Source organism: Montipora capricornis, chromosome 13 (genome assembly GCF_036669925.1).
Source record: "Montipora capricornis isolate CH-2021 chromosome 13, ASM3666992v2, whole genome shotgun sequence".
Lineage (NCBI taxonomy): Eukaryota > Metazoa > Cnidaria > Anthozoa > Scleractinia > Acroporidae > Montipora > Montipora capricornis.
The window spans coordinates 46,733,870-46,750,246 of NC_090895.1; the positions used below are offsets into that span (position 1 = coordinate 46,733,870).

A 16,377-nucleotide genomic window follows, 5' to 3' on the forward strand; every position below is an offset into this window, starting at 1 on the left:
TCAGACTCAGACGTCCCAGACCTCCTCCGTCATGGTAGTCCCTAATAGTGAGTTCAGCCCTGACTCCAATCGAAGTTCGAGCTACTTAGCCATGAAACAGAGCCCCAGTGACTCGCTTACACCACAGTCAGCGCAACCACTCAGAGAAGCAACCCAGATTGCTTTGCAGGTACCACTAGATGAAGATGAGACCAAGGAACTACTTTTGTGTGCGCTATACATCTTAAAGAATTTAGAACAAGGTAACCATCGATAAAGCTCCTACTAATATAACTTTGTTGAATTTTCCTCTCGGATTACTTTTCGAACGTTTTTTTTTTTTTTTTGAAAGCTGAAAGAGTACTGTCACTAGCTAATTGGACACTGCCACTTAAGGTTATCTCTAACTCAGTTTCCTCAAGGCAATTTGTTGTACCAGAAAAAAATCATGGGCTTTTTGTCGATGCAACAGCTGGGACATAAAATGATAAACTTTTGAACTTATCTTTTCCATCAGGTGTAATCCTCGACTGGTGGCGGCAGATTCTTTCTTCTTCTCTTAAGCGTCCCCATTGGCATCCTACAGTGTTGTACCTTGTGCAGCAGGATAAGAACTACGCCAAGTTTGCTGCCATAATTGATGTTTTTGATTTGTTAGAGTAAGTACACTTTTTGATTGCTTAAAATTATCCTTTGCTTCAGTGCGTCTTGGTGTGTATTTTCATGGAAGAAATGATGAGGGAGAGTTTTGGGCTTTTCAGACTTTTAAACTCGCGTTTTGCATATATAATAAGTTGCATTCACTCCCTGAAATTTTAAGCTAGTGAGCCTTTGACGTCACTTTTCCCTGGATCCAACCCTCTGAGGTCCAATCGGTCAGTTTTGAACGTGAGTAATGGTGAACCGTGAAATCCAGAACTTACACTCAAAGCAAACGGCCTTTGGATAAAAATCTCGAATTTTGCAATCAGATGTTAAGCAAACACCTTTTCAAAATCTGAAGAAAAACAGGAAGTGATGTTTTAATTACAGGGGCACTTTAAACCATCAGAGATTTTTGTGTGCACGGTGAGATGTGCTGCTGGGTTCTTGAACTACAGTCTTGGACAAAACTCATCGGGAAAATGTGACACGCCACTATAAAATTCTTATTCCACAGTTTGTTTGATAAAAAAAGATTAGAATCTCCTACAATGCCCCTCCTTTCAATTCAATAGATATTGTTTGGGAGCGAATGTCAAATGATGTTGAAGCCGGAATTTGTCCCAAGAGCTTTGTCCAAAATTGTTGATGCGACTGGCTCACTGCACTATTACCAAGACGGCGTGAGCTATAGTTTCATACTGATGGTGGTTGTCGTTTTTTGCTTTAGACTAGCTTTGAAGCACTTCAGATATCAAGGCAAAGAGAAAATCACTGCTCAGAGGTGAGATAACAGAAGATGTTAAAACACCCACCCTCCATCGAGGCCTTCTGGCCGTTTCTTTCTTTTTCTAAAAGCGCGAAGTCGTAGTAGCGTATTTTCCAACCGTTGCGAAGCACTAGTGTTTCAGACTTCTGGGATTGCTTAGAAGAGCTGGAAATCCGAAATTCACAGACCTTCTGCTCCGAAACCAGTCAAAGGTTTTTAATGGGGGTACGAAAGAGTGGCTGTATCCGGAGAAATGATGCATTAACCTATTGTGCTCCGAACTGCACCAGGCCACTTTTACATCATTTTTTCACGGGTCTATTTTATTTTTTAAAGCTCATAATTATAAGGCGTTCTTTAGAAAAACAATAAAGTAAATCATAAAAAAAAAGTATACCATAGTGAAACATGACAAAAAAATTGCGTTGAAACTAAAATTTCTTGTATTCGTGTACTGACTTCTCAAAACCTTGTTGTATACCACTACAAACACAAATGAATCAAGTAACTTCACGCTTAATCGCACACTGTCCATCTTGCTTTACCTTCCATGACTGAAACGGTGAACTCGGTGACTCGAACTCGATGCTTCTGGGTTATCACTCCATTGTCAGAAGACCTTCCCAAGACATAAACAGAAACACCTTTTCCAACGATTTACACTTTACAGACTTAAAGACTGATCCCATTGCCTAATTTCAGCTAACCATAGATCCATATCCCTTGAGTCAATTTACCCTTGATTATCTTTGTGGCGAGTTAACTTCAGCAGCTAGTTCACTTTGTCCTTAGGCGAGAAAAGTAAAAAAAACGAATCGAGCTGATTTTTGTTTGTCATATATAGTTCATAATATGTTTGGTATACACAATAAAAGAATAAAGTGGCTCAACGCAAGGGTAGTCATCCGGGTCGGGCGATTGAGCCACATATCTTCTCCCTATAAACGGGGCAATATTACACGCCTTTTTTAAAAGGCGCGTCTCTTTTAGATATTCCTTTTAGTGTTACTACTTATTCAAATTAGAACCTTTGATTGCCTCGTTCAAGGCAAAAAGTTCTTTTGAATTTTGAAGCTTAAGAACGAGGCATTATGGCTAATTTGAATAAAAACAAAATATTTAAACGACGGCCATTTGGAACAAGGTGTATGTGATGCAGTTTATTTGCTTCAGTAAATGACCCAGATTGAACAATCCTCAATTAATTACTTAATTAATTAAAGGTCGCCAAACCACCGAGTCCTTAGCCCCGTTTTAAACGTCGCATTTCACATGTGCCGAATCTATGCTCAAAAAACAATAGATTTTTCTCATTTGCATTAGATTCGGCACATGTGAAATGCGATGTTTAACGGGCCCTAGTCTGTGCTAAATGTTCAGAAACGCAATGCTACGTTAATCTAAACACGTCTAATGAACTTCAAACGTCTAATACCTTTGCGTACATCCACTTTGTGGTAATCTCCTATTAACCTCATGCATTTTGTGCTTTAACAGGGAATTTGATTTCCTCAAAGCGTTATGGCGTCCATTGCACATGCAAAGTATGAATACGGGTCGTACTCTTTTCTCATTAATTTGCAAGTTGTGTTTCCTGGTGTAACTTTATAAATGATAACGACCTTAATCTGTTGAAAGAGACCAGTCTTTGAAGATAAATTTTCATTGACCTTAAAATCTTTAAAGTTTAACAAGTAAAATACTCGCCGTATTTTGCCTCTTCTAAGATTGGACTTCTTAAATATGTGGCAACTAATTTTCAAGAACACCCAAGTTAAAACAACGTGTTAATTTCCATTACATCATGTAATTATATATTCTGACAGTTTAAACGTTTGTTAAAATCTCGATACATTGTAATGATATTTTAGAATAAAATAGATGTTATGCTGGTAAGCAAATACTGGGCAGCGCCTGGGAGGAGAGCGTGACTTCCCATCATGTGACTACCTTATTTGGCTATTCATTCATCCCGCCATGTGAGCCTTCTCAGTTTGACATTTCCAAAGCTCAACTAGTTTCTGTTTTTTCCGTTGATGCAATTTAATCCCTCCCTCCCGCCCTGTTTGCTTTCTGGTTCTCTTGTATTTTATTTTATTTTTTCCTTATGAAGCTTCTGTAACCTATTCAATAGTTCTCCTTAATAAATATAGGCGGGAATTGCTTCCTGCGTGCACCCCTTCAGCCCTGTGCTGAAGCCCCGTTAGGGAGGGGGCATATTGTTACTCTGCTGGACTGGGTTACTTGGCCCCAGGACATTATGCCAGCAACTATGCCCGCCTTGCAATACAGGCATGAGGCACCCCCTCGGCTAGTTGCCGAGGCCCCTCATCCGGTGGTCCATACCGGCGGTGGGTATTATCCGAGCCTTGCCAGTACATTCCCTGCCCCTCGTTTACGCCCAAGTTGTGTGTATTGTCTTTTATTGCGCACCAAAGCATTAATTCAGTCATAACACTAAATGCAAACGTCTTTCGTAAATGTCTTTTCACCATTGCCTTGGTTCATCAGTTTGCCTTTTTGCGTCAACCTTATAACCCGCTTATGTTCAGCAATGCACCTAATTGGATGCACGCCCAATTTTGGCATCCAATACGAAGTGTCCATTTGAGTCTAAGCCTTTGCTACCTATTTCCAACAATAATTAAGGTAATAGTAAAGGTTATCGATATTATTAGCTTATGGTAAATGCAGCTGTTTATCTTTACTTGACAAGGAGCATTTGGGGGACACTTTTAGTGACGTTAATTTTCTGTATTGCGAGACATAAGTGTTGAAGTTGGGGAGAAGAGCTATGTGACGCTTAGTGAAATACATTTGCGTCTAAGTTGGTGCATTTCTGGACATATCTGATAACCTGACACTAAAATCTAATCCTCATCACTGATCATATACCTTTCATTTTTTGTTTTCTTTTCATGGTGACTTCCTTTCTGATTCTTTTTCCACTTACACACTGTGTTGCAGCACAAACAGCGAAACAACCAAACAGTTCCTTGAACAGAAATACCAAGGGGGTGTGTCCAACCAGGGAAAGACCCGTCACTCGAGAGCGGCAAGCAGTGGAGGTAAAAATTAGCTGCTATGAGGTATTTTATGAGGTATTTTATATCACGGGCCGCTTCGTAGGTGATCCGCAAACGTCAGGTTTGAATGCCACCGTATTTTCTCGGTTTCTTGTCCTCAGACAGAGCTCATGACTCTAGGCAATCTTTTGTTTGTTTGGTTTCTGTTTTTTTTTTTTTTATTGAGAACTGGGTAGCCTAGTTTACAGAATAATTTGGGCTCGTTTGAATTTCTCTTAAGAACGGAAAGCCAGTTCAAAAATCCTAGGGTAATCCAGGTGACCACCGCTAGGCACAACCGCTTGAAAACTTCGTTTGGAAGTGAATTACTACTGGTGGTTGGCAACCGTTGGGTTTCTTTCTTTATATCGGTCTTTTTCATAACGTTTGTAGCCATCAGGCCAGGGTTGCTGGAAGCATGTTAGCGCTAACCAGCGTTAAATCCCATGGAAACCTATAGGTTTTGATACCTTAAGCAACGGTTAGCGCTAACCAGGCCTCGAGCAACGGGCACCGGGCCCGGGTTTGTTCGAAAGCGGGTTAAATTGCCTTAACCGGAGGTTAAATTTTAATCGCAGGTTAGTTGCGTTGTTCAACGGAAGGTTAACACTAACCTCGGGCTAAACGGTGGGTTAAATCTAACCCACCGAGCGAGCAGGGTTAAATTGTTAAACTCCGGTTAAATCAGGAATAACGATGGCGGACTTGTTGTTTGTGATTTAGGAGATTGTGATTTAGCAGATTTAGAGCCGGAACTCAGTGTGAAATCGACGATTTCACAGATGAAGAGCTGCGTGCTCGTTACCGCTTTCGACGAGAGTCTATTTATTTATTACCAATCTTGTTGTTTTCGAGCTTTGCGTGAGATAGCTGAGGAAGCCATTTTGCAGAGCTCGCAACTTGCTCACCATGGCAACATTGTACGAATAGTTTATTATGGGATGCTAACCGCGGGTTAAACGCGCTTAACCCGAGGTTAGCTAACCTGTTCTCTAACCGCCCTTCGAACAACGCAATTTAACAGCGAGTTAACAAACTCACGGTTAGGAAATTTAACCTCCAGTTAGGCCTAACCAAGGGTTAGTTTAACCTGTCTTTTGAACAACTGGGCCCAGAAGTGTAACTCGCAAAACTGTTGGTGAGAAAGGGAATCACGAGGAACGGGGACACAGGTACCATCTTGTATCGGATTCTGGATCTGGATCGTTTTATAATTGTAGAATGAGTTATGCAACCAATCAAATTAAACGTGACGAGTGCAACTCGCCACAGTTGCGCAAAACGTTGTCCTCTCCAACAAGGGTTTCGAGTCCACCTAATATAGAAAGATTATAACGCAACATTATATAACATGTGAATGGGGAACTCGATCCGCAAGATTCAAACACCTTGGAAGATTTTTAGGCTCTGACGATTTCCTGATGAATAAAGTTTGTAGCTATGCTGAATCGACTTGTTTCAAATCATAGCATTCTTTCTCTAAGACGTAGCCATGGGTAACACACTTTGTCTTCTTTGTCTTCTTTAGGCTTGAATATGGACATTCAAACTAGAGTCCTGTTGGAGGGTAATCTGGCGAACGAAGTTGGTCTGATTGTTTTAGATACGATTGAACTCTTTTGCGGTCATTTTAAGGTAAGTGAAAGAACGAATGTCAGTCATATTGGGGGTTTAAAAACGGTAAGCCCCCTTCTCATTATTTTGTCTTGACTCTACCACTTTTATATTGCTACGTATGTTTTTCTGTATTAGAGGTGATTAGTTGAAAAAGCTGATAGGCACAGAAATGGTTACTTCCGTCTTCCGTTTCTATCTGTGGCTTAAAGACGTCTCCTGCTTAAGTTCCTTACTGCCAAGGCAACGTGACCAACTGATTCGAGTGTTCAGGACGTGGAACCCGGAAGTCCCAGGTTTCACACCCCGCTTTGTTTATTTGGGTAGTATTATATGCATCATTTGTATCCCGTAAACACCAATCCCCAATTTTACAGTTCATAACATGCTACTGAGTAAGCCCATCGTTGGGTCTTCTGCAAGACTCATTAAGCATTTGATTGGCTTTATTAATATTTGTTAATATTTATAAGCTCTCCAATGGGATGTCGCTTCGCTCGCCAAAAAATAAACCTTGGGTGAGACCCTTATGGGAACCTTGCTGCATAAATAGGTTATAGAGTGGAAGTTGCTATGGAAAAAAAGCGATGGAGTGGTTTTGTTGAGTGTAATTATAATAAATAAAACATCGCATGAACGTTTTCATGCATTTTGTAACTTATGGCCATGTTGGTGTACTGAACATTAGTATTATGCAAAACGCGAGCGACATTTTGCATTTGTTTTGTACATCACATGGCCCGCTAATCACGTGAGTGCAAGCCAAGAATACATAAATTGACGGCCTTGCTGTCTGCTTTAGTTCCAGCTGGAGCAAGATGAGGGTGACAATATTTTGATGAAGAAGGTATGTTTAGTTACTAACTCGTTCCCCTGAATCGTCACCTGAAATCTTTCATAAAATCATGTAAGGCCCATAGTCGTGGGTTGTTTGTGATTATGGAAAACCTGGAAAGTTGTGGAAACTTGACAATTTCATTCTCTTCGCCTGGAATATCTTTCAAATTTGAGTGTGGTTACGTTGGAAATTCGGGTGCCTTGCATGTGTTTTGGTTGGTTTAAAGATCCCGGAATGAATTGCTTCTTAAAAATTCCCTTTAGCAAGTGGAGCTTTTTTTTTAAATAACGAGTTTGGAAAGAGAAAAATAGTATTGGTAAATTCAAGGTCCTGTTAAGTAACGGTCGATCATGCAATTTTACTATAACCCTAAAAGCACATTGAGCGACCCTTTCCAAGGAAATTGGCTTGAATTGGCGCCTCCAGTAATGAATTTCAGTAGCTGGGCCAGTAAGAACGCAACGTAAAAAAATATGTTTTTGGTTGTGTGTTGTGGCTTTTTTACTTGTTGTTTATTATTGTCATCATCATCATTATCATCATCGGCGTTATTATATTATTATTATTCCTTATCAGGTGTTTAGTGTACTGTTGAGCTTCCTTCAGATTCCCCAATCAGAATTCATGATGAGACATGTTTTGCAAGCTTGAGATCTTACATCAACAAGGTCAGTATACACTGTTATAAGTAGCGTGGCCAAGTGCCGATCAAGGTTGCGTGGTAGTTTCAGTCCTGTCTAGTTTCATTTCTCTCTGTACATAACCATTTGTTGAAATCGTGGCTCGTTTTAAGTCTTATGTGATGGTTATAGAACTCCAACTTGATCATTTGTATTTCCATTAGAACGATACGAACCCAGTGTTAGTTGCTACGGTATCCTTGAAAAAAGATGCCCTCTCAGTTGCATAATAAGCGGCAGGAAAACAAAAGAACGGCCACACTTTCAATGATCACATTCATTGGTTGAAGATCAAATCTTTCATTATTTTCCAGGTGTGATTAATATTACACGGAACCAGTCTAAAAGTGTCTTCAAACCACTTTAAATAATGTTTTACAATCAAATTTATTTACACTTTTTTTTTCGAAGACTGCATTTGTAACCAAAGTAAATAAATATCATAATCGCTTACCGTATTTCTGTTTTCAAAATTTCGCGGAGACGCCATCTTGAATAATTGTGACGATTTCTCGTTAGTTCGGTTTGTCGCAGCGCAGTACGTGTGATTTTCAGTCTTCTCGAATTAGCTTGCCAATTTGCAGGCAATTTGGTGCAATCTTAACAGGAAGCCGTGGGGTGGAACGTTGCCATTGAATTACTTTCAAGTCACTTTCACCCATGTATTCATTTTAGCCGTAAAGGTTACCTTTAAAGCTACACTCAAATTTCTTCCAACCAAAGTAACGTCAAACTATGTCTGATCGTCAAGGTGGTTGCAATGTGTTAGCATCAGCATTGTGGGAGGGGAAAAACACGATTATTGTGTCTGCATTTCTGTTATTTTCTTTTACTCGTTCTGGGTGTGTAACAAAACAGGTCTGCCAAGAAAATATACTTAAGGAGAAGTAACGGAGAGGACAAAAGACCCACTGCAATTTTCATAATTCTGCGGAATGGCACGGCCAAACTTCGGTTTGGCTTCATAACTTCCGACGCCAAGCCGAGAGTTGACACCGAAATCAACTGATGCGTGACGTAACCTACCAATCAGCATCTTTCCCACGGTTCATTCGTACATTCGAACTCGACGCCGATGAAAAGTGACGGAATCTGTACCAATCTTCTTACTGAAGAACTTCTAAAAAGATATCATAATGGTATTGGAGCTGTGAACTAAACAAAAAGTCCAGTCCACTTTCCGAAGACGGAGTCGATCTTCGAGGCTATGTTCGGAAATTTGATTGATGGAAGCCAAAGTGCATTCACAGTTCGGCGCGTAGTGCTTGTAGGTCAGATTCCTCGGAATTGCAGGGAAAGTTGCGGTTGCATGACTATTAACGGAAGGGAAATAAGCGGAGCCGCTTGCTCGATAATGGGGATTTGCCTTCTCTTTGTGATATTTCTGTCTTTGACATTCTCCATCACTCTTTCATTACCTTACCCACAGTTTCCAGCCGCTTTATACAGGGGAAGTGCGAGTTACTGTGGGGATCTTTGTCGCGAGGTACCTAGAATTTTCCTTTATTTTGAAAAAAAGAAGACTATTCCCTGTTGAGGAAAGAACGGAATTTTGTCACTCTGGCGAAGAGCTTTCTCGATTTTCTTGCTTTGTAGCCCATCTTCCTGTAAACAGAAGTTAAGCGGGAAGTTTCTTTGACGATAAGCGATAAGCCCACTCCAAGCCGTTGAACATGTATGGCTCAAATGCACGGTTTTTGCCGACTTGCACTTCCTCCCGTCGTCAGTTTGGGTTTTTTGTTTCGGTTATAACCCCCTTCCTCCCCCCCCCCCCCCTCCTTTCGCTCCCCTCCCTCCCTTCTCTGCCAAGGAAAAAACTTCTTGAACTTGAAGATGCCCACAACTTCATTTGTATTTTTATCTTTTTTTTTAGTATAAGAAGTTAATTGAAGCAGGCTAGAGATAACACTCTTTTCAGAGTTTTGTTCGATAAACTCCTTGTTCCTTGTAAATAAACCAGTCTTAACTCGTCAGAATTAGCTTTTTTCTGACACCAATTGGACTGGCTGAGATGTTCCGCCAGGGGAATGTCACATTAAAGTCACCTATGTCCAGAAATGCACGCAATTAGAGGCGCGACCAATTCTCATATAGTATCTAAGGTGTTATTTACATGAGACCGAACGAACTCAGACCGGTATGAACTTGTACCGGTATGAAATTTTTGCAGCCGTTTACATGAAACCGGGACGAAATGCGTGGTCCCTGGTTTCGGGACAAAAATGATATCTTTTGTCTAATCAATATATGGCGGACCCGAAAGCATTCCTGGCTTGAAATTCCTCGACCCCGTCTGAGATTTGTTGTAATTGATATGAGATCGGTACGAACTCAGACCGCAACCGAGACGAGGTCAGGTCGGTCTCATGTAAACGCATAAGAAGAAGTGTATGAAGGCCGATACGAATTCATGCCGGTCTCATGTAAATATCCCCTAACTCGTCAAATCCTGTTAACGTGAGTCCAAGCCATTTTGCTACTTGTTTCAAACAATGAGGGAACTATTTCGGTTAGCGTTACATTAAGGTTGGGTTAAATGCAGCTGTTAATCTTTCCTTCGTGAGCAGAGTATAGGGACACTATTTTATGTTAATTGTCTGTATTCGTAGACTTAGTTAGTTAGTTAGGCCTCTTCGTCCCCGGTGGGACATAAGGCCAGTATCAATCGCCTCCACTTTTGTCGGTTGTGTGCAAGGTGTTGCGCTTCGCCCCAGGTGATATGTAGTTGTTTAAGCTGGGAGATGATGTTTCTCCGCTAAGTGGTCTTCGGTCTACCGGGTTTGCGCCTTCCAGGTGGTGTCCATAATCTTGGGCGCAAGTAGATTGTCTATTGCACTTCTCAGTTCTGTGTGAAGACTTTTATCAGAAGTGGTCATACTGCCAGGTGATTGGTTCGAATCCATAAACGGGCCAATAGTGTTAACTTTAATACTAGTTTCCGTCACAGGTAGTTTTTACAGGAGGGGTTGTTCGTAGACTTGAGTGATATTAAGCAGGGGGACACTTCATGAAGCTTATTCGCTTATTAAATTTAGCGTGCATCTAATTTTTTGAAATGTCTTATTAACGTTTTATCGGAAACAACATTTTACTTTTAGAAATAAGGATTTGCCGATGCTTTTAATCAAATGGGCCACTAAGCGCTTTCTCTATTGTCTGATGTCACGCGCTGTTGGAATAATTGTTAAATGTACTCTGCACATTAACTCTATTTTTATGTATTGTATTTGAAATCTTTTACTGTGAGCACTGCCGGAGTTTTAGCTTTCCATTCCTTGTTCATTTTCGTCTTTTTCAATGCAACGCTCCTATGTTAATGGCATTTTTCATGTAAACAGCGATACTTTCTCTCTCGTTCTGGTTTGACATGGTCTAGTCTTAATCGACCTCATATTTATTGTTTCTGTCTTTCTCTCTGTTTAATAGATCCTGAGTTGCTGCAATTCGAAATTGAAAAGTCTGCGGAACCAGGTGTGTTCAGATTTTAAGAGCTGTACACTTGTCACTTTCCATTACCTTTTTTTTTCTGTGAGCAACCAATGCAAGCGTTTCTAAGCAAGCTTTAATTTCACAAATAGTGCCCCTCAAAGGGTAGATGTCATTTAGGTAATAACATTGTAATACATTCGGTTCCTACACAACTGATGCTTTGAGGGTTTAGCAACGTTTCATCGCTTTTTTTTCTTTGATCTTTTCGGACAGTTGAAGTCGTACAACGTGGTTTAAGGCAAGGAAACGTAATCTGACTATTTGTGATATTTTAGCAGTCATTTTAGATAAAACGCCTGAAATAATTAAGTGTTGTTAATTTTTGTAACTGTCATAAAGGTCATGAATGGCACAGCAAGGCGCAATCAAATATATTTCTTCAAAACACATGCATCCCTTCAGAAATACTCACTACTGGGATCTTTGTTCGTCACAGGCCTGTTCGTTTCTTTATCTGCTGATGAGAAGTAATTTTGAATTCTCTGGAGCACAAGGTTGTGATCGAGTCCATTGGCAAGTAAGTGCCATATTACAATATTCAGCGCTTATTTTAGAATGTCCAACGAAGCTGCATTATTTTCTTCTGGTTTGTGGAATGCACAGCGTAACTTTTAAGTTGCATTTATACTATGCAGTGTTTGCCATTCAGACATTTTACCGTTTCTGATCACGGCTAAAAGGCCCTTATCAATCCTTTGTGTACATTGCAACTCGCGTAATTTGCTGCTTTAATACTTTCATAATTTTGTCGTAAAGGTTCGGGAATGCAATCGTTTAACTAAAATTTGCACGTTGAATCGTCGACTTCGTGTCGTATGCAGCAAATCGTTCTCATAGATTAATTTGGCTTTATTCGACGGACCATCAGAGACTACGAGCAGTCGTTTATCGGAAATCCAGTAAAACAAGGCAAGACAACATAAACAAATATTAAAAGGTGTATATAAATAAGCTACATTTTTTTTTTTTGAAAAAAAGGACAACAAATGGCTAGTAAAAGCAAGTTCCTTCAGTCAATCTTCACTTTCACGTAGATTAAATTCCAAGTTTTTGCCAGGGTCGGTCGAAGACAAGCCGAAGCAGAGCATATACAGAATAGTTCAGTATCGAGACGTTATCCCTTGCATTGCACCACTGTACTCATGTCATCATATTAAAAGAAAAAAATTAGAAATTAAAAAGACGATCTTGTTTTACAGGGAGAGAAGTGATCCGTCAACAAACTTCTTCACCTTTCATATGTTCCCATATGTAATTAGTATTTTTTTGCTGCATGGGAGTATGTTGAATGCAAAAGTAAATTGTAAGGATTGTTTTGCTTCCAGATTACCAGGGTTAAAACGGCTGTATTATAGCTTTTCCTGTTTTTATCTCAAAGTCTTGATTTATGTAACTCTTATAATGCGAAATTGCAAATAAACGCACTTATGTGAGTTGTTTATTTACCAATTGAACAAGAAACATTTTGTTAGCATTTTTAGAGAGCATTCATTTTTCCTCCAAGGGAAATAAAAAAAGTCAAATTGAAAATTTAGTCGACTTAGGTTAGGAACCAATTTTTCCCGGTTTGCATGAATTTTTGCTGGTTCACTTTAAAATCCGCTTCACGTGTTAAACCGAATCATTCCTCCCGTGTTGAATGAAATTACACACTCATTTGTCGCGACCAAAGATCTTTCTCCTTTATCATCCAATTATTCGCGCGTGGGCGATCTTGGTAAAAAGCTCTGTCTGTATTTGCCGAATCGCAGGCAGGTGATTTTTGTCATTAGTGTCAGTGATGTTTGAATAGTCTGCTTTGGAGATCGGCCCCACAAATAGGATCTACAATCTAGAAGACATTATGCTTTGCTTTTAGTTGACTTTTTTGTTTGTTATTTTATTATTTCTTTATTATTTTGGGGGGAGAGGGTTTGAGCTGGGTGTATCCCCTTTGTCCCTGCTCAGTGAATTTTAAGCAATACTTTCACAGCTTGCGACTCGAAGTGGTTTTCTTTTCAGCTTTTAAATTAAATACAGCTGAAAAATGCAAACTGGGGAACATTTTTTTTTTCGCATGCTTTTGCTGTTTTTACCGTTGTTTTTTTTTTTCAGACACTTCGCTTGGGGTACTAATATTTGTAGCACCTGCACTTTACGAAACGTTGAGCTTCTCTGCTGTATTAAATTTAACTGAAAAGAGACGTAAAATCGTCTGCAATCCTATTTATCTTTTGTGTATTTTTTTACAATTACATTTAAGTTTGTTTTCGGGGTAGGGGGGTGGGGAGATAGAAGAGAGCATGAGTGGGGGAGGAGGCGAGTCAGTGTCTTCTCTACACTGGCATAGTTATTCTTGTACAGTATTTTCGCATCTTTCACCGAAATTGTCTTTCGTTTGAGTTTTTAAATTCAATACTTTTATTACAACATATGAATGCCGAGACTAATAAGGCAAGCTGCCAAAGTGGCTTCATTTGTTTAATTGCTGAGATCGATGTACCCATAACAATCAATTCAATTAACTTGTTTTCTGTTTTCTGTGCTGACACAGTAGAGCTCCGCTGCAATAAAAATAAACAAAACACTGTTGTTGAATTTGGGCTTTCTGTCCACTGAGCTCTTGTAGTTCTTGGGCCGCATGGTAGAGTACACAAGATGCAAATATGTGTCCCTCGTTAAATAACGTCTTTTGATTTGTGATTTGATTTGATCATGCTTACTTTATATGAATGACACAAATGTGCACTAGCCCTGTAAAGATAGCTAAGGAATATCACATGTGTACTTGTCAAAAGTCACTGACGGTCAAATTGAGCCATGAAAATAATTATGTCTTAATAAACCGACTGATTAACTATCAACTTAGTTTCATTTCACCTTAACTCTGTGCATTTGCGCGTTACGACGATGATCATGATGTACCAGTTCTTCAATTATGCCATCCTGTGTACTTTGTGGTCACGCCTTGAGAGCTGCTTTTTATGTCTCTATTTATCGATAGGTCATTGTGGCAGTCTCTAAGCTTATGGCTAGTGGTTTAAACCGAACAGCTGTCAATAACTGCCTCCAGGCGTTGAAGAATTATGCTGCTGAAGATAAAGGCATGAAGGTATTGTTTTTCTTTGTGTTTCTTTTTCTCTCTCTTTCTTTTGAGTTGTAAGACCAAGATCATGTAATACGTCCCTGCTAGCAGAGGTATCTTTTCTTTTTGCGTTCGCTGGGCCGACGAGTACGGGAAAAGAGACGTGGATCGAAATTCATTTTGATCCAACCGCCGTCCATCCTGCGCATTCCTTTATAGTAATTCCGCTGTTGTTGAGTGAGCCCACACAACATGAAGTATCACGTGAGGGTATGGTCGCTAAGTAACCGCCGTGCATGCTCAACACAGTGAGTTTCGACCAATGGCAGAGGTGTCTTTTCCAGTACTCGTCAGCCCAGCGAACGCAAAAGGAAAAGAGACCTCTACTAGCAGGGAATTTTAACGCTTACTAAAGAACAGTTATCCTCTGTTTCAATGAACCATTTTTTAATCCTCTCAGCTGCACTGGAGCTAGCATCAAATGTAGATTATTGTAAATTAGTCTTCATTCTATACATATGTATGTCCATTGGGAAGTTCTCACAAAGCTGCGTGATTCCGCGGAACATTGCCATTTCACTTTGCTGATGTTTTCGTAATTTCTATCTTCACTTTCAGCATACAGCGTTTACCTCTGAAGTTAAAGATCTAACGAAGAAGATCCACACTGTTTTGCAAGCGACTGCACAGATGAAGGTGAGCTGCTGTCCGTCTTGCTCATTCAGTGCAAGGCCCTTATTCGTACCACGTGATCATTTTACTTGGGGAGGCAGGCAGGCAAATTTGGTGTGGACGATGTTTTGTGGAGGCTGTGGGATGGGTGGAGTTGACTTATTAGTAGTACATTGTACCTGAAGACTGGTCATTTACTTCAGCCCTTTTGCCCCTTGATAACCGGAAAAGCAACAAAACATGGATGAATCTGAACTCTTCGTATCTTGAGACCAAGGATAAACAGTTCTTCTTTTTCTGTCTCATTGGTATTACGGTATAGGGAAAGTTTTTCCGGTCGAGTTAACTACAAAAAGAAGGGAGACAGCACGAGGGTGGACGGGTGGGGCGAGTTGTATTTTCAGCAACTAACATCGGTGGATATTATGTGTAATTTTGTATTATTAGAAGGTTTCCTAAATATCCATTGAGGAGTGGATGTGATGATGCGATTTCCTTTCTCCCAGAGAACCGTGGCGTGTGAAATTGTTATTCGCGTTCATCGGTGATTTTGCTCACCTTTTGGGGTTTTTTTGTGGTTTTGTATTTTATTCAAACAGGTTGCATAAGCTTTCGTCATTTTTACCTTGGTCCGGTGGTTTTTTTTTTTTTGTGATATCAGTGGATGGATGAATCTGGTTTGTGTCGCCTTTCATGCAATAAGAACGAAAGCTGTGTCTAAAATTATAAATCGAATATAGGAAAATAAAGGTTAAAGTACTTATGTTAAAGTCGATGTTGGTTGGTTGCCGCGGGGTAATTTGCAAATATCGTCCAAGGTTTTGAATTTTATACTATCTACAAAGATCTTCCCTCTAAACCATCTTCCGATAGTTTAGTTACATTACATTGGCAAGAGAGTAAAGATTGTGATGTCTGAATGGTCTATCAACCGAAAAATGTAGTTCCTTACTGAAGTACAACAACAGCGTGATCCTGCATGTGTCACATAGGTACCTGTTTCTCGAAATCTCCAAAAGCGATTCGTGAAACTACCGTCTGAGTATTCTGAAAAATCGATCTTTCAACATGCTTTTAAGACCAGAGACAACATAACAGTTGCAAAGTTCATGAATTGACTGAAATGTTTTCCTTTGAAGATAAAAAGTTAAACGTTATGCACGTGAAATACGCCGAAGAATTTTTCAGTGTTCTCCAACTACCCTTTGAATTTTGAGGATCTTCCCAAGCGTTCAAATGTTCAATTTTGAAACTTGGTAAACACATTATATGAATTTTAGTCTGATTGATTTGGTTTTGCTTTGATTTTTCTATTTATGTTAAAGGCTACACTTTCCGTTTTTATTCACCGACGATTAAATTCGAGAACTTGTTCGCTCAGATTGCTACGTTTTTGCGACTTTATGGCAGAAAAAAGACGCGTACTTTTACTCTGATATAGTGTTTTAATTTAAATACCATTATTTTTCTCAATTTTTCTCAATTGCAAAAACTGCCTTAAGGTAATTTCAGAGCTTAAAAAGACGCCTCCTTGCAAAGCTCTAAGATTTCTGCAATTAATTTTC

At 39.7% G+C, this 16,377-nt stretch overlaps 1 pseudogene; it reads left to right on the forward strand.

Moving 5' to 3' along the window:
- LOC138030017 (dedicator of cytokinesis protein 9-like) overlaps positions 1 to 16,377 on the forward strand; it is an 83,757-nt pseudogene that overhangs the window by 48,753 nt on the left and 18,627 nt on the right.